We start from the raw sequence: 18,840 nt of genomic DNA, 5'->3' as shown, positions 1-18,840 counted from the left end.
GCAGTTCGTTTCAAAGCACACTTGAATTTTCGCTTGTAGAAACTCCCTTCTTGCACTTCTAAGATCTTGATTTATCCGATATATTCTTTCTTTCAACACTTTTGAAAAGTGTCTGGCCCCTCCGACCGTCGTCTTGACTTGAACCTTGGTGAAGAGGCAGTCCCGCCTTTTCCAGACAACATATGGCGCCCATCCTTCATATCCCCTACTAGTCATCTTACCGTTAGGGATTCGGTGATGAAGAATGATATGACCGCTGCGGTGGTGGCCAGGAACCTTGTCACTCCCAAAGATAACAGATTGCTTTCCAAACGGTCTGATGAGTTAGCTGTTAAGGATTCCCTGGCTCTTAGTGTGCAGTGTGCAGGTTCTGTGTCTAATATAGCTTAACGTCTATTTGCTCGAACCCTTCAAGTTGAATCATTGGCGGCTGAAGTGATGAGTCTCAAACAGGAGATTAGAGGGCTCAAGCATGAGAATAAACAGTTGCACAGGCTCGCACATAACTATGCCTCAAACATGAAGAGGAAGATTGACCAGATGCAGGAATCTGATGGTCAGATTTTACTTGATCATCAGAGGTTTGTGGGTTTGTTCCAACAGCATTTGCCTTCGTCTTCTGGGGTTGTACCGTGTAATGAAGCTCCAAATGATCAACCTTCGGCGCCTCCTCCTCCTGGGGTTCTGCCTAGTACTGAGGCTCTGAATAATCACCCTCTAGTTCCTCTCCCATCTGGGGCTCCGCCGAGTACTGAGGCGTTATCTGATCAACCTTGAAGATCCCCTCCTGTAAATTTGATTTGTCTTTTTTTTTTTTTTTTTTAATGGCATGTGGAATGCGAATTTATGTAAATTTTTTTTAGAGAAATAAATAAAAGATGGGCTTTACTAAATGCTTTATATATATATATATATATATATATATATATATATATTTTCATATGTTTCTCATGGTGCCAGATGCACCACCACTTCCCTTTTTTTTTTTCCGGTGCTGGATGCACCCACCACTTCTTTTCTTTTTCTTTTGTCACATGGTGCCAGATGCACCATCATCATTTTTTTTCTTTTTTCTTTTTTTTTAATCATGCACCCACTATCCTTTTTTCATATGGTGCCAGACGCACCATGTTCCCTCATCATCATTTATTTTATTTTATTTCTTTTTTTCTTTAATCATGGTGCAGTGTTCCACCATATATTTTTTATTATTATTATTTTTTTATTTTTTGTATAAATTTGGATGACGGGATGGGGAATTTGCAGGAAAGGATGAAGACAGACGGAGAGCTGCAGTCGAGGCTTCATGACCGGCTAGTCGTTTGACGGCGGTTATTGAAGTTCTTCGCCATTGCTGTTTGCCACGGACGGAGAGCTACAGTCAAGGCTTCATGACCGGCTAGTCGTTTGACGGCGATTATTGAAGTTTTTCGCCATTGCTGTTTGCCACTGCCACTACACAACCATTGCACCGCCACTGTATTCTTGTTGCCTTGCACCGCCGCGATTGCACAACGACTATACAACCATTGCACTGCCGTTGCTGTTTTCCTGCGAAGATGAGGACATACCGTTGCCTAAGGATGAGCCGAGATGTTGCTGTGCCTTGTAGAGGAAAAGATGACGAGATGGTGATATGCCATGCGGAGGGTGACCACTGGATCCTGCACAGAGCCTAAGCAGCAGCAGCCGTAGCAGGCAGGTGAGGACGTTCAAGCGATGGATGAAGTATGAAGGGATTGAATGCATCGACGCCCTCGAACTGCGGGACGACGGAGCTATCGCCGAAGGAATGGGAATCAGTGTCAGAGCCGTCGGTGACCTCAAGGAAGGGGACATGGTGGCTAGAATACCAAAGCTGGCGTGCCTCACCATCAGAAACGTCGTCGCTGCTGTCGAACCTGAGGCTGCCGAGGCTTTGGAAAATGAGGAGTTAGTCGGGTTGACGGTGGCTCTAATGTACGAGAGGAGCCTGGGGAACGCTCTCGGTGGGCCCCGTACCTGGAGCTGTTGAGCAAAGAAGAGGCGGCGGCGTTGCTGTTGGTTCGGAGTGCCCAATAGGTGGACCATCTGCTGCAAGGGACGGAGCTGGAATTGTAGGCAGCGAGCTTCGTCGATGCTGGTGAGGACGCGAAGGCAGAGAACCTTGATGTCGGAGAATTTGCCGTCGCCGTTGCTGCTTGTCGTTGCTGCTTGGAACTGATGAGCAGAAGGGGAGAGCTGCAGAGATGGTGATGAAGAGTCCTGACTTTGAGTTCGAGGGTCGTGAGGACATTGTTTGACGGAGATCTTGTCATCATCGTTGGAGTAGAAGCTTTTGAAGACCTTCCTGGTCGCGTCGGTGACGAAGCTGCATTTGTCGATGCGAGCAGGCGGCGGAACGGTGGTGGCTGCAACGCTGTGATCTCTTGAAGTCCCTGCAGCTTGTCTTGAAGCTTGACAGTCGGGTTGCTGATGTTTATCTCTATCATAGCCCGGCACCCTGAAGCTTCTGAGTCTGGGTTCGACTCACTGTTCTTCATTATGTCAGAAGGAACCTACCTGTCGTCGACCAACTATGCAGAGTGATTTTTATTTATTTATTTATTTTTTATTTTTAGTTATATATATATATATATAATATAACAATAACATATGTAATTTATTTATTTTTTAATGACATTGCCTTTCTTTAAAAAAAAAAATTATTTTTATATATATATATATATTTTTTTTTTATTTTATATTTTGATGTGATTGAACTCGAAATTGAATGCTCGAGCTGCCTACGTACCCTTCCTAAGAAAGAGATCAAGTCGTAACGTACTTCAAATGCATATTTATTTATTTATTTATTTTTTTGGATTTTTTTTGTAAATACATAATAACATATGTATTCATTTTTTTTCCGAAGAAACTGTAATTTAATTTTGTACAAAGAAAATTGCAAGTTTTCTTAACAAAATAAATTTGTAATAAAATTGACCTTCTTTAATAAAACATTTATTCTTTTATTTTGATGTGACTGAACTCGAAAAATTGAACATTCGAGCTGCCTACGTACCCCTCCAAAGAAGAGATCAAGTCGTAACGTAGTTCAAATGCATTTCTTTTTTTGGTGCCATACGTAGTTTATGCTCTTGCGGGCCAGGAGCTTTGTGCCATGCAGTTTAGACTCGTGCGGGCGAGGAGAATGTTGTATTGCCTTTTATGCTCGTGCAGACCAGGAGCGTTGGTGTTGCCTTTTATGCTCGTGCGGACAAGGAGCGTTGTGCCATGCAGTTTAGGCTCGTGCAGGCGAGGAGCTTCGTGTCCTACAGTTTAGGCTCGTGTGGACAAGGAGCTTTGTGAATTTGTCAAACGATCCTGGAGAGGCATTCCTTGCAATTTTCATAGCAAGGAGTCTTGACCGAGTGATTGAAGAAGTGTTCAGGAAAGAAATCGCGCATTGTGATGGGGATGGACGATCTATTTGTCGAAATTTCATCATCTTCAACACGTTCACGTTGTTTTGAAGGTTGACAATAGCTGCTTTGCCCCCTTTCCGATTGGTGGACTTGTGGAGGAGACGTATGCTTCTTGTGCAATTTCTTAGGAGTGACTTGAGTCCATCCTTTAACTTCGCTTGACTTGGAGCATGCCCCCAGTGGTTGAGGTGAAAACTTTGTGTCGGAAGAGCCAAAAGTGATGGTGGTATAGTTTGACTTCACCACATCGTCAAGATCTAGCTCGATGATTCCTTTCTGAGCCAGCTTCATGATGAGATCTTTCAGCACGAAGCACTTTTCTGTCGGATGACTGATGAAGCGGTGGAATTTATAGTATCTTGGACTGTCGGTACGATTCATCTCTTCCGGCCATCTACACTCAGGCAAACCGATCACCTTCTTGTCCAATAGGTCATCCAGCATGGCAACCACATCAGAGTCGGGGAATGGATAAGTCTTCTCCTCAAGCTCCTTCAAAGTGCGTCTACGCATCTCTTGATCACGAAAATTTTCGGTTTGAATCGCCTTGCCTCGTGTAGGGATTTTGATGGGAGTTGTGTTGACCGTCATTGCTTCCTTGGTGGATTTCCACGTAGCCGTCTCCACCTTTGTCTCAAGAACTTTGTCAATCTTGTAGTCAGAGATCGGTTCTCTCTTCCCATGATGGGCGATGCTTAACTCCATGTCATGGGCGCGGGTGGCTAGCTCTTCGAAGGTCCGTGGTTTAATGCCTTGAAGGATGTATTGCAAACCCCATTGCATACCTTGGACGCACATCTCGATTGAAGAGGTCTCCGAGAGCCTGTCTTTGCAGTCGAGGCTTAGAGTGCGCCATCTGTTGATGTAGTCAATGACCGGCTCATCTTTCCATTGCTTTGTGCTCGTTAGCTCTAGCATGCTCACAGTGCGGCGGGTGCTATAGAAGCGGTTGAGGAATTCCCGCTCTAATTGCTCCCAGCTGTTAATGGGCTCAGGCTCTAGGTCCGTGTACCACTCAAAGGCGTTTCCTTTCAGCGAGCGCACAAACTGCTTGGCAAGGTAGTCCCTTTCGGTCCCTACGTTGTTGCAAGTTTCAACAAAGTGGGCAATGTGCTGTTTCGGGTTTCCTTTTCCATCAAACTGCATAAACTTTGGTGGTTGATAACCTATTGGCATCTTCAGGGCATCAATCTTCTTGGAGTAGGGCTTCGAGTAGAACAAGGAGGTATGTGAGCTCCTTTCGTACTGTGCCTTGATGGTGTTGGTGATCATCTCCTGCAGCTGCTGGATAGAAAGAGATCCCATGAGTGCCGCTGCTTGGTCTGGCTCCGGCTTCACATCGTTTTTCTCCACCTGAGGCTCATCTTCTTCGTCATCTCTTCTCTTTAGTGGACCATTCTCTGGGTCGGGGTTCTCATCGTCCTGTGGCTCCAGTCGGCTGACGAGTGCAGCGATTTGCAAGTCTTTTTCTTCAACAATCCGTGTTAGCCTTACGATCGCTTCATTCATTTGAGCCAGTTGTTCTTCAATGGAGGTAACGCCGATGGTCATGACTTGTGCAACCAATAGACGTGACTTTCCTTTAGATATCCAAGACGCTGACGAAGAACGTCGTTGGCTGTTTTGGGATGTCATCTTGTGTGCCCCCAGCGAGGTCAGGTTGATGACAGACTCACACCTTTGATGCTCCCTTTGCTCTTTTAGCGGTACCAACTTTGAAGTGGCATGTTGAGGAGCGGTTGTGGCGCCAATAGATTGTCCATTTACGGTAGAAGTGCTTAGGACCCTTCCCTTAGTGTTTGCGAGAACGGCTTGTCCCTTGCTTGATGCCATTGACTTTAAGGTGTGTTTGGATTCCTTGAACGGAGAAAGAGATGAGAGGTAGAGATGTTCCCACCGGGCGTGCCAATTTGTGAACACGAAATTTTCCTGAAACGAAAGAGACAAGAACAACGTGCACATCGAATATTTGTATTTGATGATTTTGGGTTACAATCTCTCTCTATTTTGATCCTCTGATTCGATCTCCGTAAGGTGTTGATTTGTGGATGTTTGTCTGATCCAAGGGTCGTCGAGGCTTGATTTTGGATGAATTGTTGGAAGTTTCTTCAAGGGCCGTGGGCTTGATCTTTGAAGGTGGATTTGAGCGAATCTTCAAGGAGCCGTTGGGGCTTGATCTTGAGGATGAGTGTTTCTTCAAGGGCCGTTGAGGCTTGATCTTGAATAACGGTGATGAGCGGATCTTCAAGGGCTTTTGGGCTTGATCTTGAAGAACAGTGATGAACGGATCTTCAAGGGCTTTTGGGCTTGATCTTGAAGGTGGATTTAATCCAAGGGCCGTCCGGGCTTGATCTTGGAAGAACGAAGAACACTCTCTTCAAGGGTCGTCGGGGCTTGATCTTGAATTGGTGGATGATTGTTGATCCAAATGGCCGTTGGGGCTTGATCTTAGGATGAACGATGGACGAAGAACGAAGAGCGAAGAGAGCTTTCTTGATTTTTCGGGAACCTGGATGCTTGAGAGCTTCGGAGTTTCAGAGCTTCAGAGCTTCAAGAATTTTGCCTAATGATTTTGGTCCCCCTCAAATGAATGAATTAGCTTCTATTTATAGAAATTTCCAAGGCCTAATTTTGAATATAATATTCCAGATGAAATAAGTCGTTTCTGCCAGGTGTTGACACGTGTCCTGTTTGATGACTTTTCCAACTTATTTCGATTTTTTGTTTAGACACACGCTACGTGTAAAATTTATGTAATACATGAGCGTTGAAACTTTGATTTATCGGTCAACATTTATTTACCGAAATTTCAATGTCTACAATTTCATTTGGTTAGATTGGTTAGAAGAGCTTTCTGATTACCAAAAGCGCTTATGACAATGTTTGACATAAAAAATGTCAAAAGCACTTATTCCAAATTCTTTATATACAAAATTTCAACTTGTTTCTAATAAAAGCACTTCCAACAAAATTGCTTACGATACGAGTAGAACTGCTTCCTAGTCTCCTAGATAGGATTTAGCAATTGTATTTCGTTAACCTTTAGAACCTGAGCTATGCAGAAGTTTGGATCTGACAGTCTTCAATTTGATTTAAAAGCTTATGGGACACTATTTCCTAATTATCTAACGGCTCTTTTATTTAAACTTTCTAAAAGTATAGGTCTGATCGAATTACAGAGAAGGAGAACATAGTAATAATAAAGCCAGATGGGTTGTATGATAACTACACTGATAAGATAAAGAATGCTATCTTGGATTCTGGTTTTAAAATCCTCGACGAAAGGCTCATCCAACTTGACAAGGACGCCGCAATGAGCTTTTAGCGGAGAATTCTTTGAGGAGCTTATTTTCTGACCTAGTCAAGTACATGACAAGCCATTGAACTCATGGAAATTATTCTTAGTTTTCTTGGCTAATTGCTAGGCCAATATGTTTGGATGTTTAGAGCTAGTTATAAGATAAGCTTTACATGTCAATTATATCTTTCCGATTTTTCTGGTATCTATGCCCTACACAAGTAGATACATGCATTGCTAGTGCACGAACACATGTCAACGAAGGTGGCAGAACTGCTATACAAGTGTATAGTTTATCTTCTTCACCTCTTTATCTCGCCATGTGTCATGCCCCCAAAAAATCATGGTCCCACAATTGCCTCGAACTTTGCATGTAACTATGCTTCTGAGAGTGTGCTCTACTTCAAAGATGGATAGTTACCAACGGACAATGAGTGAATCCTCCCAGAATAACTTCTTTGGAATGCGCATCAAAATAACTTTCGAACTTCTTGTTGATCCGGAACTAGCTAATTCCGGCTAGTCCTACAACGGTTCTTTTGCAGTTCCAAACCATATTGTAAGCCCCTGGTTGGAGTTCAGGATGCATAGGTAAAAAACTGGATGTGAGGCAGATTATGTTTGTATATTCCTGGAAGGACTTAGATGCCTTAGGAATATACTGCTAAGTTTATCTTACGGAAGTCATTAAGCATGTTACAGTCAAACACTTGGAATCTGCTTTCGATAATGTACGAATTTAATTTCCATTATTTTGTATAAATATCAATTATATCCAAGATGTGGCTATTCTTTAATTATGCTGCACTTTTCTTTTTGCTTTGATATTGCATGCATTGTAATAAGGTTCATCCCACACTGTGCACTCTTACTTTATTTAACTTTAGACTTTGGTTTTAATTTGTTCGTACATTTTACACATCACGTCCACATTAGGCTTCATTACTCTTCGGGTGTCGGTCAGCATGCCTTGATTTCGGTATCCACGTGGATGTTCGGGTCGGGATGTGACCCAACACCTCCTCCATCTTCGCCACCATCGCCCCCACCACCTCTCAACCACCATTATGACCCCTATCACCTCCAACCACTATCGATGTCAACATCAACATCGCCCCCACCGCCTCTCTACACAAGTAGATACATGCATTGCTAGTGCACGAACACATGTCAACGAAGGTGGCAAAACTGCTAAACTAGTGTATAATTTATCTTCTTCACCTCTTCATCTCGCCATGTGTCATGGGCCCAAAAAATCATGGTCCCACAATTGCCTTGAACTTTGCATGTAACTATGCTTCTGAGAGTGAGCTTTGCTTCAAAGATGGATAGTTACCAATGGACCATGAGTGAATCCTCCCAGAATAACTTCTTTGGAATGCACATCGAAATAATTTTCGAACTTCTTGTTGATCCGGAACTAGCCAATTCCGGCTAGTCCTGATTGCTTGTCTTCAACGGTTCTTTTAGAGTTCCAAACCATATTGTAAGCCCCTGGTTGGAGTTCCGGATGCATAGGTAAAAAACTGGATGTGAGGCAGATTGTGTCTGTATATTCCTGGAAGGACTTAGATGTCTTAGGAATATACTGCTAAGTTTATTTTACTAAAGTCATTAAGCATGTTACAGTAAAGCACTTGGAATCCGCTTTCGATAATGTAAGAATTTAATTTCAGTTATTTTGTATAAATATCAATTATATCCAAGATGTGGATATTCCTTAATTATGCTGCACTTTTCTTTATCCTTTGACACTGCATGCATTGTAATAAGGTTCATCCCACACTGCGCACTCTTACTTTATTTAACTTTAGACTTTGGTTTTAATTTGTTCGTATTTTTTACACATCACGTCCACATTAGGCTTCGTCACTCTTCGGGTGTTGGCCAGCATGCCTTCATTTTGGTATCCATGTGGATGTTCGGGTTGGGATGTGTGACCCAACACCTCTTCCATCTTCGCCACCATCCCCCCCCCCCCACCACCTCTCAACCACCATTATGACCCCTACCACCTCCAACCACTATCAATGCCAACATCAACACCCCCCTCCCAACACCACCATGGCCACCACCACTTCCACACTATCTCCGTCACTACCACCTTAACCACCTCCTAATATCAATTGCAACCATCACTCCTCCGTTACCATCATCATCTTCGCCACCATTACTCCAACCACCCTTGCCTCCTTCCGCCCCCCCTTTCGGCCTCCTAACATCAGTTGCAACCATCACTCTTCCGTAACCATCATCATCTTCGCCACCATTACTCCAACCACCATTGCCTCCTTCCCTAACCCCCCCCCCCCCCCCCGGCCCCCCCCGTGGCCCAACCAATTTCAACATCTTAAAACTTATATTTACTAAACATGAACTTTTATTATTATTTTATATTATTTTAGATATTGGTATTAGACACTTTTCGTTGGTTTCTTTCCAAAAAATTCATTTTCAGATTAAGCTAAAAGACATGTTCTCTGATCACAAAAATGCAAACATAAATATTGCAATTGAAAAATGATTTTGTAAACATTAGAGACATGCCTTAATGTACCATTTCTAAGTTCCATTGAGAAATGGGTGAAACTTATGATAGATGAAATAATTTAAAATTGATATCGTGAAACAATATTGGGTCTCTAGCAATGAGGACCCAATATCAAGATTGCTCCCCTTGACCTTGCCATGGGGCTTCCGGTGCCCATGATATGACCTTGGTACCCTAACGCTTGTGGCCACAATGCTTAAAACCCCATCACTCGTGAATTTAGTCATGTGGAGACTAAATGATTGTGATTTGGCCCCAAATCTAGCAACGAGATTTGATGGAAAGAACTCAAACTCAAGAAACGGCACACATGATCGCACCCTAGAATCCTTAGTCGGGTTTCGAGCATAAGAATCCGAGTAGAGCTCGTGGGGTAGTCTCTTGTGCAGCAAGTGACACACCCAACCCGGATATCCAGTGGGTACCGACTTCAAAGCGTTCTGGCCATCACCGGAATAGGTGGCGAAGCCATGATATGCATGAAGTCATAACTAAAGTTCTAAATTGAGATAGTTTTACCAGAATTTCGGCAGAACTTCCCCTAAAATAAAGATAAGTCCAAAATAACAATTGCAAGTGACTGCCTTTATTACAAAACATCCTCAAAGGGCCACACCTAATGAGACGCCTATTGTCTATTACATGCATGATAATAGGGTCAGAGCATGGTTCACTTATACCAGTTATATGAATAAGCTGAGTAGATATCATCCTCGATAAGAATATGTCAAAGCATGTGCAGATGCCTCAATATCAAATATGCTCACAACAACGGCTACTGATTCTAGTGGCATATCATACAGTATCATACACTAGCTGTAACTAGTGTCAGCTGAAATATAATCTTATTGAGTAATCATGAAGTAATGACAAGCAAAGAGTGTAACCATGTCATTACTGAGTAGTACACATTTAGACTCTTAGCTATCATTACTTCAAGATTATTCGGCAATGACATGATTATATTTCAACTTACATTGGCTATGACTAGTTTATAGTACTGTATATGTTATGCCACCGAAATCAGTAGTCGTTGTTGTGAGCATATTTGACATCGACATATATGCACAGGCTCTAACATATTCCCAGCGAAAAAGATATCTACTTAGCTTTATTCGTAGAACTGGTATCAGTGAACCATGCTTTGAACCTTTTATCATGCATGTAAATAGAGGGTCAGATACCTATTAGGCGTGGCCCTTCGGGGATGTGTTGTAAAAGGATGGTCACTTGCAGGTGTTATTTTGGGCTTATCTTTATTTTAGGAAAAGTTCTTCGAGATTTCGGTAGAACCATCTCAATGCAAAACTTTAGTTATGACTTCATGCATATCATGGTTTCGTCATCTATTTGGGTGATGGCCGGTACACTTCGGCTTTGGTGCCCACTGATTATCGAGTTGGGGTGTGTCATTGAGTCTTGTGTTCCAACAGCTCCCACGACCTCATCTCCTTGAACCTCACCAGACCTCAACTTCTTAAATGCCGGTTCTAGACTTGAGATTCTAATGCACAAGACATGAACCAAGACCTCAGCGCTCGACACCAGATTCGAATTCGACCTTTATTACCTAAGATCCGACTTAAGATTCCAATGTCATGGACCAAACTTGGGACCATGGCGCACAAGACGAGACTCGAGGTCCAACACTAGGGGACTCTTTAGCCCATGATGTTTGGGACCCAACTTAGTATTTAACCTTGGGATTTCAACTTGAATTCCCATCACTTTGAAGTTCTTTGTTACTTCAAAAAACCTCATCTTTAAGCACATGGTAAGTTTTCACTTGAAAGAAGTTAAGATTTCACCATACAATTAATTAACAATATAGGAAGTATTCTATCTCCTTATAAAACTTCTGATGTAGGACAATTATTCACATCATCACACGCTCCTCATGTGTGGCAAATTTTCTACCATAATTTGGGTGACATGAAGAAACCATGACCAATGGCTTCACGTGTGGGTAAATTTGCTCTTATATCATGAAAGAAGTTAAGGTTCCATCAAATTCAATGGTATTATGAAAAATAACTCAACTATTTATAAGCCTACACAATGTTTGATAAACTTCCAATATAGGACAATTCTTCACATCCTCACCAACAAAATAATAAAGCACAACTTTGAGTTTCATACAAACTCAGTGTGCATCGGTACAGCTTGATATAGACTGTGAACACGGAAAATTCCTGAAACGAAAGAGATAAGAACAACGTGCACAAACAAATATTTGTATTTGATGATTTTGGGTTACAATCTCTCTCTAATTTGATCCTCTGATTCAATCTCCGTAAGGTGTTGATTTGTGGATGTGCGATTAATCCAAGGGTCGTTGAGGCTTGATCTTGGATGAACTGTTGGAAGTTTCTTCAAGGGGCCGTGGGCTTGATCTTTGAAGGTGGATTTGAGCGGATCTTCAAGGAGCCGTTGGGGCTTGATGTTAAGGATGAGTGTTTCTTCAAGGGCCGTTAAGGCTTGATCTTGAATAACGGTGATGAACGGGTCTTCAAGGGCTTTTGGGCTTGATCTTAAAGAACAGTGATGAACAGATCTTCAAGGGCTTTTGGGCTTAATCTTGAAGAACGGTTGGATGATTGTTGATCCAAAAGGCCGTTGGGGCTTGGTCTTTAGAATGAATGAAGAACAAAGAACGAAGAGAGCTTTCTTGATTCTTCGGGAACCTGGATGCTTGAGAGCTTCGGAGTTTCAGAGCTTCAGAGCTTGCTTAATGATTTTGGTTCCCCCCAAATGAATGAAATTGGCTTCTATTTATAGAATTTTCCAAGGCCTAATTTTAAATATAATATTCCAGATGAAATAAGTCGTTTCTGCCAGGTGTTGACACGTGTCCTATTTGATGACTTTTCCAACTCATTTCAATTTTCGTTGAGTCACACACTACGTGTAAAATTTATGTAATACATGAGCGTTGACACTTTGATTTATCGGTCAACATTTATTTACCGAAATTTCGATGTCTACAAATGCCCCCACTTCAAGGCACGTCGTATACATGTGCTTGTCACGTGTAGGAGATGCGTTTTGAAGTCCCTTACTGTAGATGTCGATCCAAGGGCCGTCGAGGCTTGATCTTGAATTGGGCTGGAGATTTCTTCAAGGGCCGTTGAGGCTTGATCTTGAATTGGGCTTGAGATTTCTTCAATGGCCGTTGAGGCTTGTTCTTGAACTTTTGTTTGAAATTTCTTCAAGGGCCGTCGAGGCTTGATCTTGAAGGTTGAAATTGGGCCACAAGGAGCTTCATGTGGTAGATGATCTTTGGCTTTGGTAGTGGATGAATCGGCACGTATTTTGTTGCGCTTGTTGACTTTCCACAGCTTTGATCTTAAACTGGGTTGGAGGATTTTCTGGATTCCTCCAATTGTTGATTTTCCACAGCTTATTCTTGAACTAGGTTTTGATTTAAGGGTGGTAGACACTTAATCTTGAATCGGACTTGTGATTTCCTCAAGGGTCGTCGGCTTGATCTTGAACTTTGGCTGAAAGCTTCTTCAAGGGCCGTTGAGGCTTGATTCTTGGAGGTTGACTCGAACATATGGCAAGCAGGCATGAGGTGAAGGTGACGACTTGTTGTTTTGTTCAATCTTTCTAATTCACACCTGAGCAGTTTGGTCAACGGTATGATCGTCAAGATTGATGGGCTCTTTTTCCAGTTGGTGACTTGATCTTTAAGGATTTGATTCAAGGGTGGTGAATCGGCACGTGCAGCCCACAACGCCTAGCAAGTCGACCCAAGAATTTGAGGGTCAAAACGAGTCCACCGTCCAGAGTGATTGCACCCTGATGATATGAGATACTTTTGATTTTAACGAAGTGGCGGATGAATCAGCACGTGCTTGGTTGCACTTGTCTCCACATGCTTCAAGGTATCATTTTCATTTCTTGCTTTATCTGTTCCTCAGGTAGATGTGGCATCTTCTCGAGTTCTTCATCTCAGACTCTTTCTGCTGAGTTGACTGTGCATGCTGCATTCTTCTCTACTTGTTTCTTCAGGCAGATGTGGCAGCTTCTCGAGTTCTTCAGCTCGGACTCCTTCTGCTGAGTTGACTGTGCAGACCGCATTCTTCTCTGCTTGTTCCTTCTGCACGTTGTCTCCACATGCTGCAAAGTATCATTTTCACTTGCCTTATCTATTCTTCAGGCAGATGTAGTAGCTTCTTTGGAAGTACAGCAGCAGTGGGAGACGAGTACTCGAGAGCAGTGCTAGGTAGGCAATCAGGGAAGGGTTCCAAGCAGTCGGTTCCTTACCCGAGTTTGAATGGAGGTTCCGGCATATTGTTTTCTTTATCCATGTCTTTGTAGGTAGGAACAAGGACAAAGGAAAGGACAGGGAGAACGCATGATATGAGATACTCTTGCTTTCTACTCTGGTGATATGAGATACTTTTGCTTTGGAGTCATTGGCTTGCAGAGGTACCCCAAGGAATAAGGAACACTAAATGACTCGAGAGGTTTCGTTGGGAAAGCATTTTTTGGAGATGAAGAAAGGCTCTGTATGTCTGCCTTGCTATGGAAGGTGAAGGTAGACAATTATAGGAAGTTCTTTGATACCTGTAGAGGTACTATTCTTTCACTCGTGTCGGCAACCAATGCGTGATTGATCAGTATGGCTTCACGTGCTTTCTTCTTTATCAGAAATCTTCGACAAATTGTCCGTAATTTTCGTCAAGCTGAGTGTGTATGTGATAGGTGTTGACGAGGCTGAAAAAGACTGGCGCCTCTTCGATATCTGGGATCGGCGCTTCGACAAATTGCCCGTGATTTCCGCAAAGCTGAGTTTGCGCGTGACGGGTGCTGACGAGGCTGAAAAAGACTGGCGCCTCTTCGATATCTGGGATTGGCGCTTTAACAAATTGCCCGTGATTTCCGCAAAGCTGAGTTTGCGTGTGACGGGTGCTAACGCGTCTGGAAAAGCAAGATGCTTCTCCGATTTCTGAACTTGCCTCTACGATTTTTGAATCAGCATTTTCGAACTCTGAGCTCACCTCTTCGATCTCTGAAATCCCGTCGAGTGCCGATTTTTTTTATAGAGGAACGCAGTTCGTTTCAAAGCACACTTGAATTTTGGCTTGTAGAAACTCCCTTCTTGCACTTCTAAGGTCTTGATTTGTCCGACCTCTTCTTTCTTCAACACCTTTGAAAATGTCTGGACCCTCCGATCATCGTTTTGATTTGAACCTTGATGAAGAGGTAGTCTCGTCTTCTCCAGATAACATATGGCGCCCATCCTTCATATCCCCTACTGGTCCTCTCACCGTTGGGGATTCGGTGATGAAGAATGATATGACCGCTGCGGTGGTGGCCCGGAACCTTGTCACCCCCAAAGATAACAGACTACTTTCCAGGCGGTCTGATGAGTTGGCTGTTAAGGAGTCTCTGGCTCTTAGTGTGCAGTGTGCGGGTTCTGTGTCCAACATGGCCCAACGTCTATTTGCTCGAACCCGTCAAGTTGAATCGTTGGCGGCTGAAGTGATGAGTCTCAAACAGGAGATTAGGGGGCTCAAGCATGAGAATAAACAGTTGCACAAGCTCGCACACAACTATGCCACAAACATGAAGAGGAAAATTGACCAGATGCAGGAATCTGATGGTCAGATTTTACTTGATCATCGGAGGTTTGTGGGTTTGTTCCAACAACATTTGCCTTCGTCTTCTGGGGCTGTACCGCGTAGTGAAGCTCCGAATGATCAACCTTTGGCTCCTCTTCTTCCTGGAGTTCCGCCGAGTGGTGAGGCTTCAAACAGTCAACCTCCAGCGCCTCTCATTTCTAGAGCTCTGCCGAGTGGTGAGGTGGCACCTGATCGTCCTTGAAGATCCCCTCTTGTAAATTTGATTTGATTTTTTTTTTTTTTTTGGTATGTACAATGCAAATTTATGTAAAATTTCCAGAAAGAAATAAAGAAAAACGGACTTTATTTCTCTCGATGCATTTGGTTTTTTTTTTTTTTGCTCCATACATACATATATTATGTATGTATATATATATGTATATTTTTTTTCACGTGGACTGATCCACCATTCCAAAACCCTTCCCCTTTGCATGGTGCTAGCCACCAATAATCCACCTTCTCTCCCCCTTTTTTTATTTTATTTTATTATTATTATATATATATATATATATTTTTTTTTTTTAATTTTTTAATTTTAATTTTTTTTATTATTATTTTTTTTTTGCTTTCACATGATGCTGATCTACCATTCCCCTTTTCTTTTCTTTTTTCACGTGGTGCCAGCACCACTTTGCTCCACCATCTTTTTTTTTTAATATATTTTTCTGTATAAATTTGGGTGGTGGGTAAAGGAATTTGCAGGGAGCAGACGAAGACGGACGGAGAGCTGGAGTTTGAGGAAGCGCTTCTCGGCCGGCTAGTCGTTTGACAGCGGTCTTTGAAGTTGTTGGCAACCTCGAGGCAAGAGACGGAGGAGGTCTTTGGGTGTAGATTGTCAAACTTTGGTTTTGTCAATCTCATTCAAAGGCCGCAGCCATGGCGGAGCAAGGAGGAGAGGATGGGGAGTTGAGGGATTTGCAGGGAGCGGAGTAGAGCGCAAAGGAGCAGCCATGGCGGAGGAAGACAGTATCCAACTCCCAACATCGTATTTTAAATCGTCGAGGGAGGCCAGGCACCGAGCTTCACGACCATGCTCTCTAGATCTCTCTCATCAATCGCCGGAGCATCCAGCATACTCCCCGACTCACTCTCAAAAGCACTCACAAAATCTTCCAAGCTCGTCGGCAATGGCGCTATGCAGGCCCTCAAGCTCTGTCAGCAACAAGCTATCCTTTCAACCCTTTTCAATGGCGACTCTATCGAGAAGTCAGGCCGGCAGACAACACAATCCTCGGAAAACCGTTTGAGGATGTCAGGGTGCACTACACCATTGGGAAAGAACTAGGCAGAGGCCAATTTGGCGTGACCTATCTCTGCACCGAGATTTCGACCGGCAAGAAGTACGCTTGCAAGTCGATGAACTACAAGGAGGACATCAAGAGGGAGATTCAGATTATGCAGGATTTGAGCGGGCAGCCCAACATTGTGGAGTTCAAAGGTTGTTACGAGGACAAGCAGTCTGTCCATGTTTGTATGGAGCTGAATTCGTGCCAAGCGCGGAGGACGGCTACACCATAATCTTACATAAGGCAAGGAAGGTTGGGGCAGCGGATGAGCCGGTGATCACAAACACGTACAAGATTGGCGAGGCGGGGAAGGTTGTGCTAACCATCGATAACCAAAGCTCGAAGAAGAAGAAGCTTCTCTACAGGTCCAAGACCAAGCCCATCCTCACTTGTATCTCGGTAAAAGCGCTAAGCCCGAAGTCGGTGACCTTCAAGTTGCCGTCCTGGTCTAGGAGGAGGTTCTCCGGCTTCAGATCTCGGTGGTAAAAATTATGAACTCATCTCTTTCAGTAAGATGACGATAGCAAACATCAGGGATGGAAATTAAACCAAAATCCTTTAGACAGAAATCTCCAAAGGCCCTAGCCATTGCCAAACCAGGAGAATCATTATTCGGCAACCATACACGAGCAACCTCTGGCTCATCCTGCAAAGCAAACACCCTTCCCTTGCATTGATGGATCCTCGCATATTCCGCAGGAAGATCTGGCTTTTAAGTCTACTGTCAACTGTACAGCAATCAGAGAGTTGTCATCGTCTCTTGTTGCTAGCACAGCCCTTGAATCCCCAACATTTCCAATCACAAGATTCTGACCCTGCTTTACCAATGTAACCGCAGTTGTCCCACTGCAGAAGCAATCGATTGTTGGATGCAACTTTAGTTCTTTATCCATTAACTTGAAAGCCTTTAAGAATGACTTTTTTGTGGTAGATACATCTCAGGTAGTTTTTCACTTTCCTTAACCTCCAACGACTCGCACCATTCATCATCAATGCTTGGTGATACAGGTTCCTCAAAATTAGAGCTCCCATTCGCATTCTCAGCCTTATTGAGATTACTCAGGTCACCGCTTGAATTAGCTTTCTACTGAGTGCATAGTATAAGAGGAAGAGAGTCCCGAACTTTCTTGGCGACCATATGACCAAATGGACCATGCCCGTCAAACACCCCACAAAATGTTGTATCACTTCTTGTGGCGAAATTCTCCCAGACAAGCATGGCGTCCTGATTGGTCCCTTTCTTTCCCTGCTGGGTATACAAGCAGGCGACTTTGCTACTTCCATTGCCGATCAATCTACCCGGAATATCAATCTGATGGCCCAAGTCTCTGCAATCCACTTGCTCACCTCTCGGCTTCTTCCTCTTCCACCGTTTCGAGCCGCCTCTGGCCTTCGGAGAAGCGTCGTCTGTGTAATCCACTTTGCTCTGCTCCTCCACCATGTCAATCCTCTGCCCTAAGCTTTTCTGCGTCGAACAACACGAACCCATTTGCTATTCCAATTTTTTTCGGTGCTCCGGGAAAAACCCAGTTCGCGAAATCAGATCCGGAGATGCTTTTGTCGCAGAGATTCAATTTTAAAAATGGAGCACAATGGAGGACGATGAGTAGGTGCACGGCGAGCGTGGCAGTGTCTCTGGAGATCCTCGATGCTCAAGAACAGGCCGGAATTACTAGATATGGACTGAGTCAGGATCTGAAGAACCTTCCTCTTCGGCTTGTACTAGCAGCTTCTGGAAGATGGGCCGGGACTTGATTTGGAACATAGGCTTGGGCCTGGTGTCGTTCGGGTCGGCGAAGTCTCAGGAACTAGTTTCGAAATTTCTTTGGGCACCCAACCACAAATCGACGCCAAAGTCTTTCAACTTTTAAAAAATAAGAACAAGGAAAACACAAGTTTTCTTCCTCTGAATTCTGATCACGGGGTTGATGACCGGAGCGGAGATCTCCAAAACAGAGATGTTGTAGGGGATTTGTTTGACGGATTTGGTGTAGCTGGAGTCGAGCTTGAACCGAGACATACATAGATATATATATGTTTCCCTTTTTTTTTTTCTTTTTTTTAAAAATAACATATGTATATATTTTTTTTTGTAAAATACATAAACATATGTATTCCCTTTTTTTAAATACATAATAACATATGTATTCATTTTTTTTTCGAAGAAACTGTAATTTAATTTTGTACAAAGAAAATTGCAAATTTTCTTAACAAAATAAATTTGTAATAAAATTGACCTTCTTTAATAAAAACATTTATTCTTTTTTTATTTTGATGTGACTGAACTCGAAAAATTGAATATTCGAGCTGCCTACGTTCCCCTCCAAAGAAGAGATCAAGTCGTAACGTAGTTCAAATACATACATATTTTTTTGGTATTTTTTTTTGTGCCGTTTGCAGTTTCAACTCGTGCAGGCAATGAGCGTTGGTGTCGTTTGCAGTTTCAACTCGTGCAGACAAGGAGCATTTGGTGCCGTGTTGCAGTTTCAGCTCGTGCAGGCGAGGAGCCTCGTGTCCTACAGTTTAGGCTCATGCGGACAAGGAGCTTTGGTTCGTGCAGTTTAGGCTCGTGCGAACAAGGAGCATTGTGCCATGCAGTTTAGGCTCGTGCAGGCGAGGAGCTTTGTGT

The 18,840-nt window shown here is 43.2% G+C and overlaps 1 pseudogene; it reads right to left on the bottom strand.

Annotated features, from left to right (window-relative positions):
- Positions 1–16,680: 16,680 nt before the first annotated feature.
- Positions 16,681–17,822, bottom strand: LOC103421768 (probable protein phosphatase 2C 18; annotated as a pseudogene).
- Between the last annotated feature and the right edge of the window lie 1,018 nt (positions 17,823–18,840).

The sequence above is a fragment of the Malus domestica genome, chromosome 09 (assembly GCF_042453785.1).
Source record: "Malus domestica chromosome 09, GDT2T_hap1".
Taxonomy (NCBI): Eukaryota; Viridiplantae; Streptophyta; class Magnoliopsida; order Rosales; family Rosaceae; genus Malus; species Malus domestica.
Note: the sequence above shows the minus strand (reverse complement) of the source record. Positions and strands in the feature narration are given on the sequence as shown.